Genomic DNA, 10,769 nt, shown 5'->3' with positions numbered 1-10,769 from the left:
ATGGTTTCTTTTTCCAAATTTGGTAGGCTGTGGTTGGTCATGATTATTGAGAGTTGGAGCTGTTTGGTTGTTGACGATAAATGCATGAATGTTTTTAGAAAATGGGTCATAAATGTTTTTAGGGTTTGACAAGTTAGTTGTCAGTTGGAGCTTGTGTGTGTATGTTTCTTTTAAAAAATTATTTCACACTTTGTTATTGAAATAGTTGTTACATTGTAGGTATTGCATATATTCACCAATGAAAAATTATGTATTTCTTTTAATAATTAAAGTACCATACAAAGAACAAAGAGAGGGCTTATGATATTGTACGTATTTAAATTATAGGTGGGCAATTTTATCCAAACAAAAAAACATGTCTCAATTATGGCTTTGTGCAAAAAAAAAAAAAAAAAAAAAGGTGCAGCAAATATGCTATTGCAATCCTGCTTTGTTTTTGAGTAGCTGTTTGTTTATTTTATTTTGGCATGCAAGAAATGCACATTGCATTGAAGTGTACATTGTCATTTGTTGTTAGACTAATATGTTTTTCTTATAAGGTTTTGTAATTCTATTTTAAAGATCAATGAACACTAGCCTTTTTAGATATTGAATATAGACTTCCAAAGATATGCTTGCTATTTTTCTACTTGAAATTTCCAATGTTGTATGAAATTAGAACTTCTCTTTAAGGAGGTGAATGAAGAGCCAATCAAGGAAAGACAAAATGTGGCCTTAAGCAAGAAAAGATTGTTGAACCATTCAAAAGGAATTGATAAGGATAAATATTTAATACTCACAAATGAGGATAAATACAATAATAATACTCTTTTTTTCCTGATGACAACTTATTCTTATCCCACGTATACCAAAATAACTTTATTTGCTTACCAACCCAAAATATCTTTAAACTTTACTTTGCTCAAAAACATAAGCTAAAATATTAAGTGAGCCCAACAATTCCAGCTCATGTTTCCCTTATCTCAAAACTAGACATGGCACTAGCCTTTTTTCAAAGTCATCTATTATGCAGGTTTGGGCATTATATTTAGAGATAGTCATGGTTCTCCTGTTATAGTCCATAATTAATTCATTGCCAAGGAAACCCATTGTGGATGGCTGCCATGCTCTATTGAGTGTTACACTCCTGTCATGAATTGTGGATCAGGGATTTGATTGTGGAGTTTGCCAACTCAGTTGCTGGCATCAATTGGGTTGTAGGAACCATGCTTGAAGGAGATTCTGGATGTGTTAGAACAAATTCATGCTCTTTGTAAAATAGGTAGGACATATATCCTGTAGGACAGTTTCTAGATTGTGTATTAAGTAAGCGTAAGTGTTGGAGTTTTCTCTTTTGGAATTTTTCGGTGCATCGCACGGGTTAGCGACTAGTAATAATAATAATAATAATAATAATAATAATAATATATAGTTTAATAAATGTTTGAAACGTATAGCTGTTAGCAAATGTTTTAGCTACATGATTTTATTTTACGAATTCAATTTTGGTGTTGTAGTAAAATAAACCAAAATTAAATTTTAGATTGTACTCAATATCTTTTCCGTGCATTGCACAGGTTAACGACTAGTAATAACTAATAGCCAAAGCATTTGACTTTTTGTTGACCGCTCCTCATTGCGCCATGTAGTTACATAAATTTATGCCACATGCCTACATTTAAAAACCTAACAGTTGTATCTTTTCATTTGGTGGATTAAACAAACCGTTTCAATACAATTTTACTACCGTTACTATATCTTTTAACTCTCTCTTTGTGCATTTACATTCACTTCTTATTTCTCCCAGTTTCTTTTCTGCCAGAGGAGTACAGAAATAAGAAAACAACATTATTGGTGCTACATTCCCTTGATGAAAAGGTTAGAAACTAATTTGGTCAACCGTGATTGAGAAATTGCTCTAAGTATTGATCATGATGTTATACTATTCTTTTTTTTTTTTTTAGAAGATGGTGTTATACTATTTGGTTACATACTTTTTGCCTTACTTTGTGTGCCAAAGTTACACAACATATATATTGTTATTTGTGTAACGTTTGACTGTAAAATGAGTTTAAATTCGCATTTTTTTTGGCTTAATGGCTTTGATTATTTATTTAAGTATATTTGGTTATTGGAGTTATTGTTTTGTATTTCCTCATCTCCATTCGAATTTCAACATTTGGGTTTGAATCGGGTAGTTGCAATGGAGATTTGGTTTAAAGCAGTATTACAGGTTGTTTTAATATTTTCTTATGGCCATAATATAGAGTGAGATTGTATTATAATTTATGAAATGGCCATGACTTCGACACTATAATCAAGAAGTAGATACCTCTTTATACTAATACTTTAATTGTTGGCCATTGTAAAAAATTGAATCTTGCACATTTGCTTTATGTTAATATTTTGCTCAAAGAATGGTATTGTGTATTGTTATTGGTTGAAACGTTGTCTTCAATATTAATATATACCCTATTAACTATTCTGTGTTGTTGGCAGTTTTATCAATTTTATTACTTGTGTTGTAATTTGTATAAGATTGTATTACCATGCTTGGAATGGCCAGACTTTGGTGGTAAAATCAAGGTATAACGGCAGTTAAAATCAAACATGTGGCATTTAATGTGTGTTTGGCATATTTGCACTTCACAATTTATTCTTCGTATTGTTTCATCGTTGACTACTGTAATAAAAATATTTTTATGTTTTAGTTGAAATTTATTTTGAGTTTGAATTAGATTTTCGCACCATATTAATTTATAGTTTATATATAACTCGTTCTTAGTCCAATTATATTTTTTGGCTTTTTATGTGCAATAGTGTATGGGCACAAAATTCTCCCCATGACACAATCAAATTTATTGGGTTCTACAAATAGCAATTTTGAAAAAAGTCCACAAGTTTCTTGTGTTTCTAAAAAAGATGAAAAAGAAGAAGTTGAGAAAAAATTACCAAATGAATATGAAATACTATTCATACCGAAATGTTTATGACTCTTCAATATGCACATTTTCATTCAGTATGCATATTTTCAGTCAATAGACACATTTTTATTCAATAGACACATTTTCATTCAATAAATTAACTGTGAAAGAATAAATTCCAGGAATCACAAAACAAATTCTAAAGAGCCTTTGACTAACTCCACTTTTCACTGTTGCTCAAGAATCCACTAAAAGAAACACTATGCTGGCAAATTTACAGTAAAACAATTACTCACTTGAGTATTAAAGTGGAGTAAGACAACTGCAAATTCTTACTTGGCGATGAATAACAACTTGAAAACGCATTGAGAATCTGCAAAATCAGTTAAATAAATAAATACGAGAAGCAATTGAATATACGAACCAAAAACATGCTCAGTGCGACAAGCTGTGCAGTTATTGCCTTAACAATCATCCAAGTAAAAGGCCTGAAAAAAGGGAAATGTTTTCTCTAACTGATTTATCGAGTACCCATTGCATTTCTACCCAACAAAAGATGTGTAACAAAATACTCCAGGGATTTTTTAAACTAAGTGAGTATATCTTTTTTTTTTTAATAATAATAATGATAATGAAATTATCAAAGAAAAAATATTTGGAACATCAATGTACAAGCTGGTATTCTTCTAGAAACAAGAAGGTTTAGTGAAGAAAAGGTCAAAGCCAGTTATAAAACATGAGATTTCCAATGTAATCCTGAGAAAGGTTTCAAGTGAACAATAAATTAGCACATAAAGTATAAAAAGCACAGGTAAAAACTATATTATGTAGAACACATTAAGTGCCTGTCAGCAACAGTGTTAATACCATATATCCATACCATATCTAATAGACACATACACCAACACCCACCCACTGCACATAGAGAGCACACAGTGCTCAAAACCACATTCAAACAAAGGCCATTGCTTGGCATGCACGATCAAACTCAGAAAATAACAATGAAGAAGCGAGTCCCAACCTCACTACGATGCTTTTGTAACCAGTTGTAGAAACATGAATTTTTGAATAGATTAGTTACAGTACGGATACTCGTTAAAAGGTTTGCAGGAATAGCTGGGTTTGTTGTGACTTTCTTGATTATTTCCGATAGTACACCTGTGTTGAGCACACAAGGTCAACAGTCAAGATAGAATTTGGTAAAAAACTATCCATAAAGAAAGAAGCATGCCTCATAACAAAAGCTTTGACTGTAAGCCTCAACAACCAGTTCATTTAAGAATTCAGGATTATAACTCTTTTCATATATATATATATATATATATATAATTTGAGGATATTTCCTCATATGATGTAAGTAAATCCAAGTTAATCAGGAGTTTACTTCGTGGTAGAGTAGAAATTAATCAGGAGCTCAGTCAAAGATAAGTTCTCCTTTTCCTGACAAAGTAGAATTTACTTTGTCATTTACTTTGTCATTGTTAGACTCTGTAATCTTTTTGAGGATCCCATCAAACTGTGCCACATCAAAAACAAGCACTCCTTTCTGGAAACAAAATGATAGACAAAGAATGACAAGTAAATGACAGGGTGAAAGGAGACACCAAAGTACTTGAGAGATGTAAAGAAGGAGCATGCATCTTTTAAAGTCGCCCAATTGACGAACCCAACCAGCAATATATCAGATACTCAAACAACGACCCCTATAGAGATATAGTCCTGGAATACAGAAATAGAATATCAAAATACACAGCCCAAAATGCTCAAGGGGGTAAAACTCGCCTCAAAACAGCCATAGAGCCCAATTACATGACATATCTACCAAACAACGAACAGCGAAAAAAATGTGTGAAAGAATGAAAACACAATCAGCACAGTGAGAAACTTCTATAGACAACCAAAAAAGAAAAAGGAAAAAAACCCTCATAACTCCCTCGTACAACTGAGGATCAATACCAAAGAGAAAAGTTTCATAAAATATCAGAGGGTATAAATACAAGCATAACATTCTAACAGAAATACAATAAAAAGAGTAATAAACATATAATTATTTAAGAGGAAAATAAAAACCTATAGTCTACAACTCTAAGTGAAAAGGTGTCAATCCCAACCATAATGGAGTAGAGCCATAATAGTCAAGTAGGGAAGCCAAAGAGCCTCTTTTGGCTGGAGGATTACAGAAAAAAAATTCTAAAAAAGTACATTGCATTCACTAGGTAATGTTTCATGTGAAACAAATAAAATATAATACATGAGCTTTTACAATCACTCAATATATACTGTTTTACAAGTTCCCTAAGAATGGACATGCAATTCCTAGAAATGCATCTTAAACCCCTTGACTGATATATCCAAACCTATTAACACTACACTGTAACAGCATACCTTAGGAATGTGCTTGAAAGTGGGTTTTGCTGAAACAGCTGCTATATAAACAAGAATATGAAAAAACATTAGAGCCATAGTCTTATATTGGAGGTTGTGAAGTAAGTCAGGCATTCAATACATATTAGCATAGGCAAGAGAAAGTTATTGGAACAAAAGGTGAAGATAATGATCAACATTCAAGTCAGCCTTATCAAGATAACAAGCTACACCACAATGAGAGATAATAGGGATAGATATTCAATTCAAGTCAAATATATCTGATCTAGTCAATACTTGTACTTATCTGAACTACTCAAGTCATGTATATCTAATGTACTATATATATTGACAATAGCAACACAGGAGATTCATTCGGCCAAAAGCATTCTATTACTTTATAGTTTTATATCATATTACTTTATTGTTTTATGGTATCAGAGCTTTAAAAGACCCACAATATGGCAGAATCAGCTTCATCCACCTCAACCACTACCCCACCAACCACACCAAACACAAACCCATTCACCTCAGTCACTACTTCTGCAAACACATCAAACACCTTACCTTCATTCATCAATCCTCACAACATTGTCACTGTCAAACTCAACCGTGACAACTTTTTACTTTGGAAGGCACAGATCATTCCACGTTTAAAATTATTTAGTCACCACCAACATTTCAAAATTAATTTAAAAAAAAAAAAAAAGAAAAGAAAAGAAAAAAAAAAAAAAAAAGAGTAAACGTGATACATTAAAAAAAAAAAAAAAAAAGTAGAACTCAAGGTTGCTACACACCTAAATAAAAAAATTTAACGCCAAAAACATATACATTCAGTCACAACCAACATTTCAAAATTACATTTTTAAAAAAAAAGGAAAAAAAAAAGGATAGTTAAAGTGATACATTAACCAAAAAAAAAAATGTAGAACTCAAGGTTGTTACATACCTAAATAAAAAAATAAAAAAATTTAATGCCAAAAACATATACAATGATTTTAAAAAAATAAAAAAAAAAAAAAACTTTCTTAAAAAGAAAAAAAAAATATGAAGAAGGGAAAAAAAAAAGAAAAAAAAAAAGAAGTGAAGTGAGGAAGGAGAAGGAAATAGTAATTGATCATTTATATGTAACTATTTTTATTTCAATTCAAAATTTTTAAATAAAATGTAAACAAAGGCTATTAAAAGAGGTAAGGGAAGCCATACTGTTTAACTGTTTACGAATGATTTTGAATGCTTCTTTTGTAGCATAAGACAATCCTGTCTTTGGATCACAATACCTACAACATGAAATGACAATTCATTAAGAAGTATAATGGTATAGTACATGAAGGAACCATTTATTTCAAAATTACATTTTAAAATAAAGAAGAAGAAAAAAAAAAAAAAGAGTTAATGTGATACATATAAAGAAAAAAAAAAAAGTAGAACTTAAAGAAAGTCAATCATAAACAAAAGAAAAGAAAACAAAGAGGAACTTGCAAGAGATAAAACCTGATTCCCAATCCTGACATGACATCAACCATTGATTCAATCGGAAATCCAGAATTTCTTACCTGGGTTCAGCAAGACCAACTTATAATGAGCACTTTGCTGTCCTCATTGACTGAAGGAGTTCTCACTCAGGTTGTGGGCTGCACCACCTCACGAGATCTCTGGATGGCTCTAGAACGAATGTTCACTTCGCAATCTCGAGCCCGAATCATGCAGATTCACTATCAGCTTGCTACGGCAAAGAAAGGTGGATCCTCGATCTCTGATTACTTTCAAAAGTTCAAGGGTTTAGCCGACACCCTTGCCGCTGCTGGACAGCCTCTCAACGATTTTGAAATCGTTTCATATCTCCTTGCGGGTTTGGGTCCTGAGTATGACCCTTTTGTTACGTCTGTCACCACTCGCGTCGATCCTCTCTCCATTGACGAGCTCTATGGTCATCTCCTTGCACATGAGAACTGCCTTGAGCAACACCACAATGTTACTGCAGAAGCTTTCCCTTCGGCAAATCTAGCTTCAAAATCCCAGCCAAGTCGTGGCCGTGGTTCGCGAGGGTCACCTCCTTCATCTGGTGGACGAAACAACTCTGCCTCTTTCCGTGGGCATCGTGGTCGTGGACATGGTGGTCGTCCTACATCTTATCCCTCCACTGGGCCTCATCCCTCTGGGCCTTCCTCTGAAACAACTAGGCCTGCATGTCAAGTGTGCAACAAAATGGGTCACACAGCCCTCCAATGCTATAACCGGTTCAACCATGCCTATCATGGTGAAAGCTCAAGCTCCCATCTTGTTGCCTTTGTTGCTAGTTCCCCACCTCCTGCTGACTATAATTGGTACCCAGACACTGGAGCCACCAATCACCTCACCTCAGACTTAAGCAATCTCAACCTCCAATCTGAGGAGTATGTTGGTACTGATCAAATTCACGTTGGTAATGGGGCAGGTTTGGCCATCACCAACATTGGTTCCTCTTCCCTTCCTTCCTCTTCTAAATCATTTATTTTACAAAATGTTCTACACGTTCCTCACATCACAAAACATTTAATTTCAGTTACTCAATTCACCAAAGATAATGATTGTTTTCTTGAATTTCATCCAAACTTTTTTTGTATTAAGGATCGAGCTTTGGGACGCATCCTCCATCGCGGGCCGAGTAAAGCTAGACTCTACTCCTTTTTCCCATCTTCTTCCAGACATCATCAATATGCTGCTTTTGTTGGAGAACGTGCATCCCTCACTGCTTGGCATGGTCGCCTTGGACACCCTGCCTTCCGCACTGTTCGTCAAGTTCTTTCAAAGTTTCAACTTCCTTTTATTGCAAATAAAACATCTGAAGTATGCTCTGCTTGTCAGCAGGGCAAAAGTCACCAGCTTCCTTTTACTACTTCCGATTACAGGTCTAGGTTTCCTTTGGATTTATTGTTTGCTGATGCATGGGGTCCTTCCCCTATTGCTTCAATAAATGGTGCACGTTATTATGTTAGTTTTGTTGATGATTTTAGTCGTTATACATGGCTCTTTCCCATTTCTTCTAAATCTGATGTGTTTCGCATATTTTCACAATTTCATATCCATGTTGAATGATTTTTTGAGAGGAAAATTAAGGCCATTCAAACTGACTGGGGTGGTGAGTTTCAAAAATTAAATCCTTTACTTGCAAAATTGGGCATTTCTCATAGAATCTCTTGCCCTCACACTCATCAACAAAATGGATCAGTGGAAAGGAAACATCGTCATGTTGTTGAAACAGGTCTCACACTGTTGAGTCATTCATCACTACCTCATCATTTTTGGGTTGATGCATTTGAAACAGCATGTTATTTGATAAATCGTTTACCTACACCTGTTTTGAACAACAAATCTCCCTTTGAACTCCTATTCCAAAGGACTCTTGATTACTCATTTTTGAAAATTTTTGGGTGTGCTTGTTGGCCACTTCTACGGCCTTACAATCGTAACAAAATTCAATTTCGTTCAGCCCAATGCATTTTTCTAGGCTACAGCTCTTCTCATCATGGGTATAAATGCTATCATCCCCCATCTGGCAAAATCTATGTTTCTCGAAATGTGGTCTTTGATGAAAATTTATTTCCATATGCTACTAACTCTGTTCCTGCAGCTTCCTCACAATCATCTCCATAGGTTACATATCTCCCTTCCTCTTTGCCTTACATCCTTGAGTCCTCACCTGCTCCACAGTCAACTGCTCCTTCATCGGTATCAAGATCTCCTCCTACACCACCCAGTTCAAGTTCTTCACCCACCACACACCAACTGCCTCTTGCTGACTCCAATCCACCGTCTCCACCTGCACCACCACAAAATATTCATCCCATGCAAACACGATCCAAATCCAACATCTTCAAACCCAAGCACCCTTCAGATGGTACTGTTCAATATCCTTTACCTCAAGCTTTACTTACCTCTTCCTCACCCACAAATACTGAACCCACATCCTTCACTACTGCTTCCAAGCATGCTGAATGGCGTAAAGCCATGAATGTTGAATTTGATGCTCTCCTTCGTAATGGCACCTGGACTCTAGTTGCTCCTTCTCCCACTATGAATATTGTGGGCTGCAAGTGGGTATTTCGCATCAAAAGAAATGCTGATGGCACGATTGACAGGTATAAAGCTCGCCTAGTTGCCAAAGGATTTCACCAACAACCTAGGGTTGACTTTGGCGAAACTTACAGTCCCGTGGTGAAGCCTACCATAATTCGTACTGTTCTTTCGATAGCTATCTCTTTTGGGTGGTCCATACGTCAACTTGATGTTCAACATGCATTTCTTCATGGCTTCCTCTCTGAAGATGTATACATGGCTCAACCACCTGGCTTCATCCATCCATCCTATCCCCATCATGTGTGCAAACTCCAGAAGGCACTTTATGGCTTGAAACAGGCCCCTAGAGCATGGTTTTCCCGCCTCAATAACAAGCTTCTTGAGATGGGCTTCATGGGTTCTAAGTCTGACTCTTCTCTCTTCATTTACAAATCTGTCAACCTCATCATCTATGTTTTGGTTTATGTCGATGACATCATTGTCACTGGCTCTGATTCACATGCCATCCATCGTCTTATTAACTGCCTTCAATTGGATTTTGCAATCAAGGATTTGGGACCATTACATTTCTTTTTGGGCATTGAAGCTGTATCTGTTCCAAATGGTCTCTTCCTTACACAGCGTAGATATATCATGGATCTCTTGAGTCGTACAAAAATGACCTATGCAAAGCCTATCTCCTCTCCTATGTCCTCTGCTCATGCTCTCTCTGCCTTTCATGGTGATTCATTGCCTAATCCTATTGAGTATAGGAGTACAGTGGGTGCCTTGCAATATCTCTCTCTGACTAGACCTGACATTTCCTTTGCAGTTAATAAGGTTTGTCAGTTTATGCATCGTCCCACAACTATCCATTGGCAGGCTGTCAAGCGTATCCTATGCTATCTCAAGCACACTATTTCTCATGGTCTCCTTCTCACAAAGAGCACATCATCCTTGCTGGAAGCCTACTCTGATGCTGACTGGGCTGGCTGCCCTGATGACAGAAAATCAACCGGTGGCTATTGTGTCTTTCTTGGCTCCAATCTTATCTTATGGAGCTCTCGCAAACAGCCAACTGTGTCACGCTCAAGTACAGAATCAGAATATCGCTCCTTGGCCACCACTACTGCTGAACTTCTATGGCTCCAATCTCTCTTACCAGAACTTGGCTTCTTCCTTCCTCGCCCACCAGTTCTTTGGTGTGACAACATTGGAGCCACCTACCTCACTGCAAATCCTGCCTTTCATGCCCGTACAAAACACATCGAAATTGACTTTCACTTTGTTCGTGACCGTGTTGCTACTCGATGTCTTGATGTACGGTATCGCTGCACTAAGGATCAAGTTGCTGACATCTTCACCAAACCGTTGATTTCTCGCCGCTTTGAGCTTCTTCGTGACAAACTCAACGTTCACTCTACTCCGTTTCGTTTGCGGGGGCATATTGGAACAAAAGGTGAA

At 36.0% G+C, this 10,769-nt stretch overlaps 1 non-coding gene across 1 annotated transcript; it reads left to right on the top strand.

The window, feature by feature from the left end:
• The first annotated feature begins 7,079 nt into the window (after positions 1 to 7,079).
• On the top strand, positions 7,080 to 7,218 carry LOC115969715. Its single transcript, XR_004087064.1, has one exon. It is a non-coding gene; the product is annotated as a small nucleolar RNA Z247 (small nucleolar RNA).
• The last annotated feature ends 3,551 nt before the right edge of the window (positions 7,219 to 10,769 follow it).

This window comes from Quercus lobata, chromosome 11, assembly GCF_001633185.2.
Source record: "Quercus lobata isolate SW786 chromosome 11, ValleyOak3.0 Primary Assembly, whole genome shotgun sequence".
NCBI classification, from domain to species: Eukaryota; Viridiplantae; Streptophyta; class Magnoliopsida; order Fagales; family Fagaceae; genus Quercus; species Quercus lobata.
The sequence above is the reverse complement of the archived record's forward strand: the minus strand, read 5'-3'. Positions and strand labels throughout refer to the sequence as shown.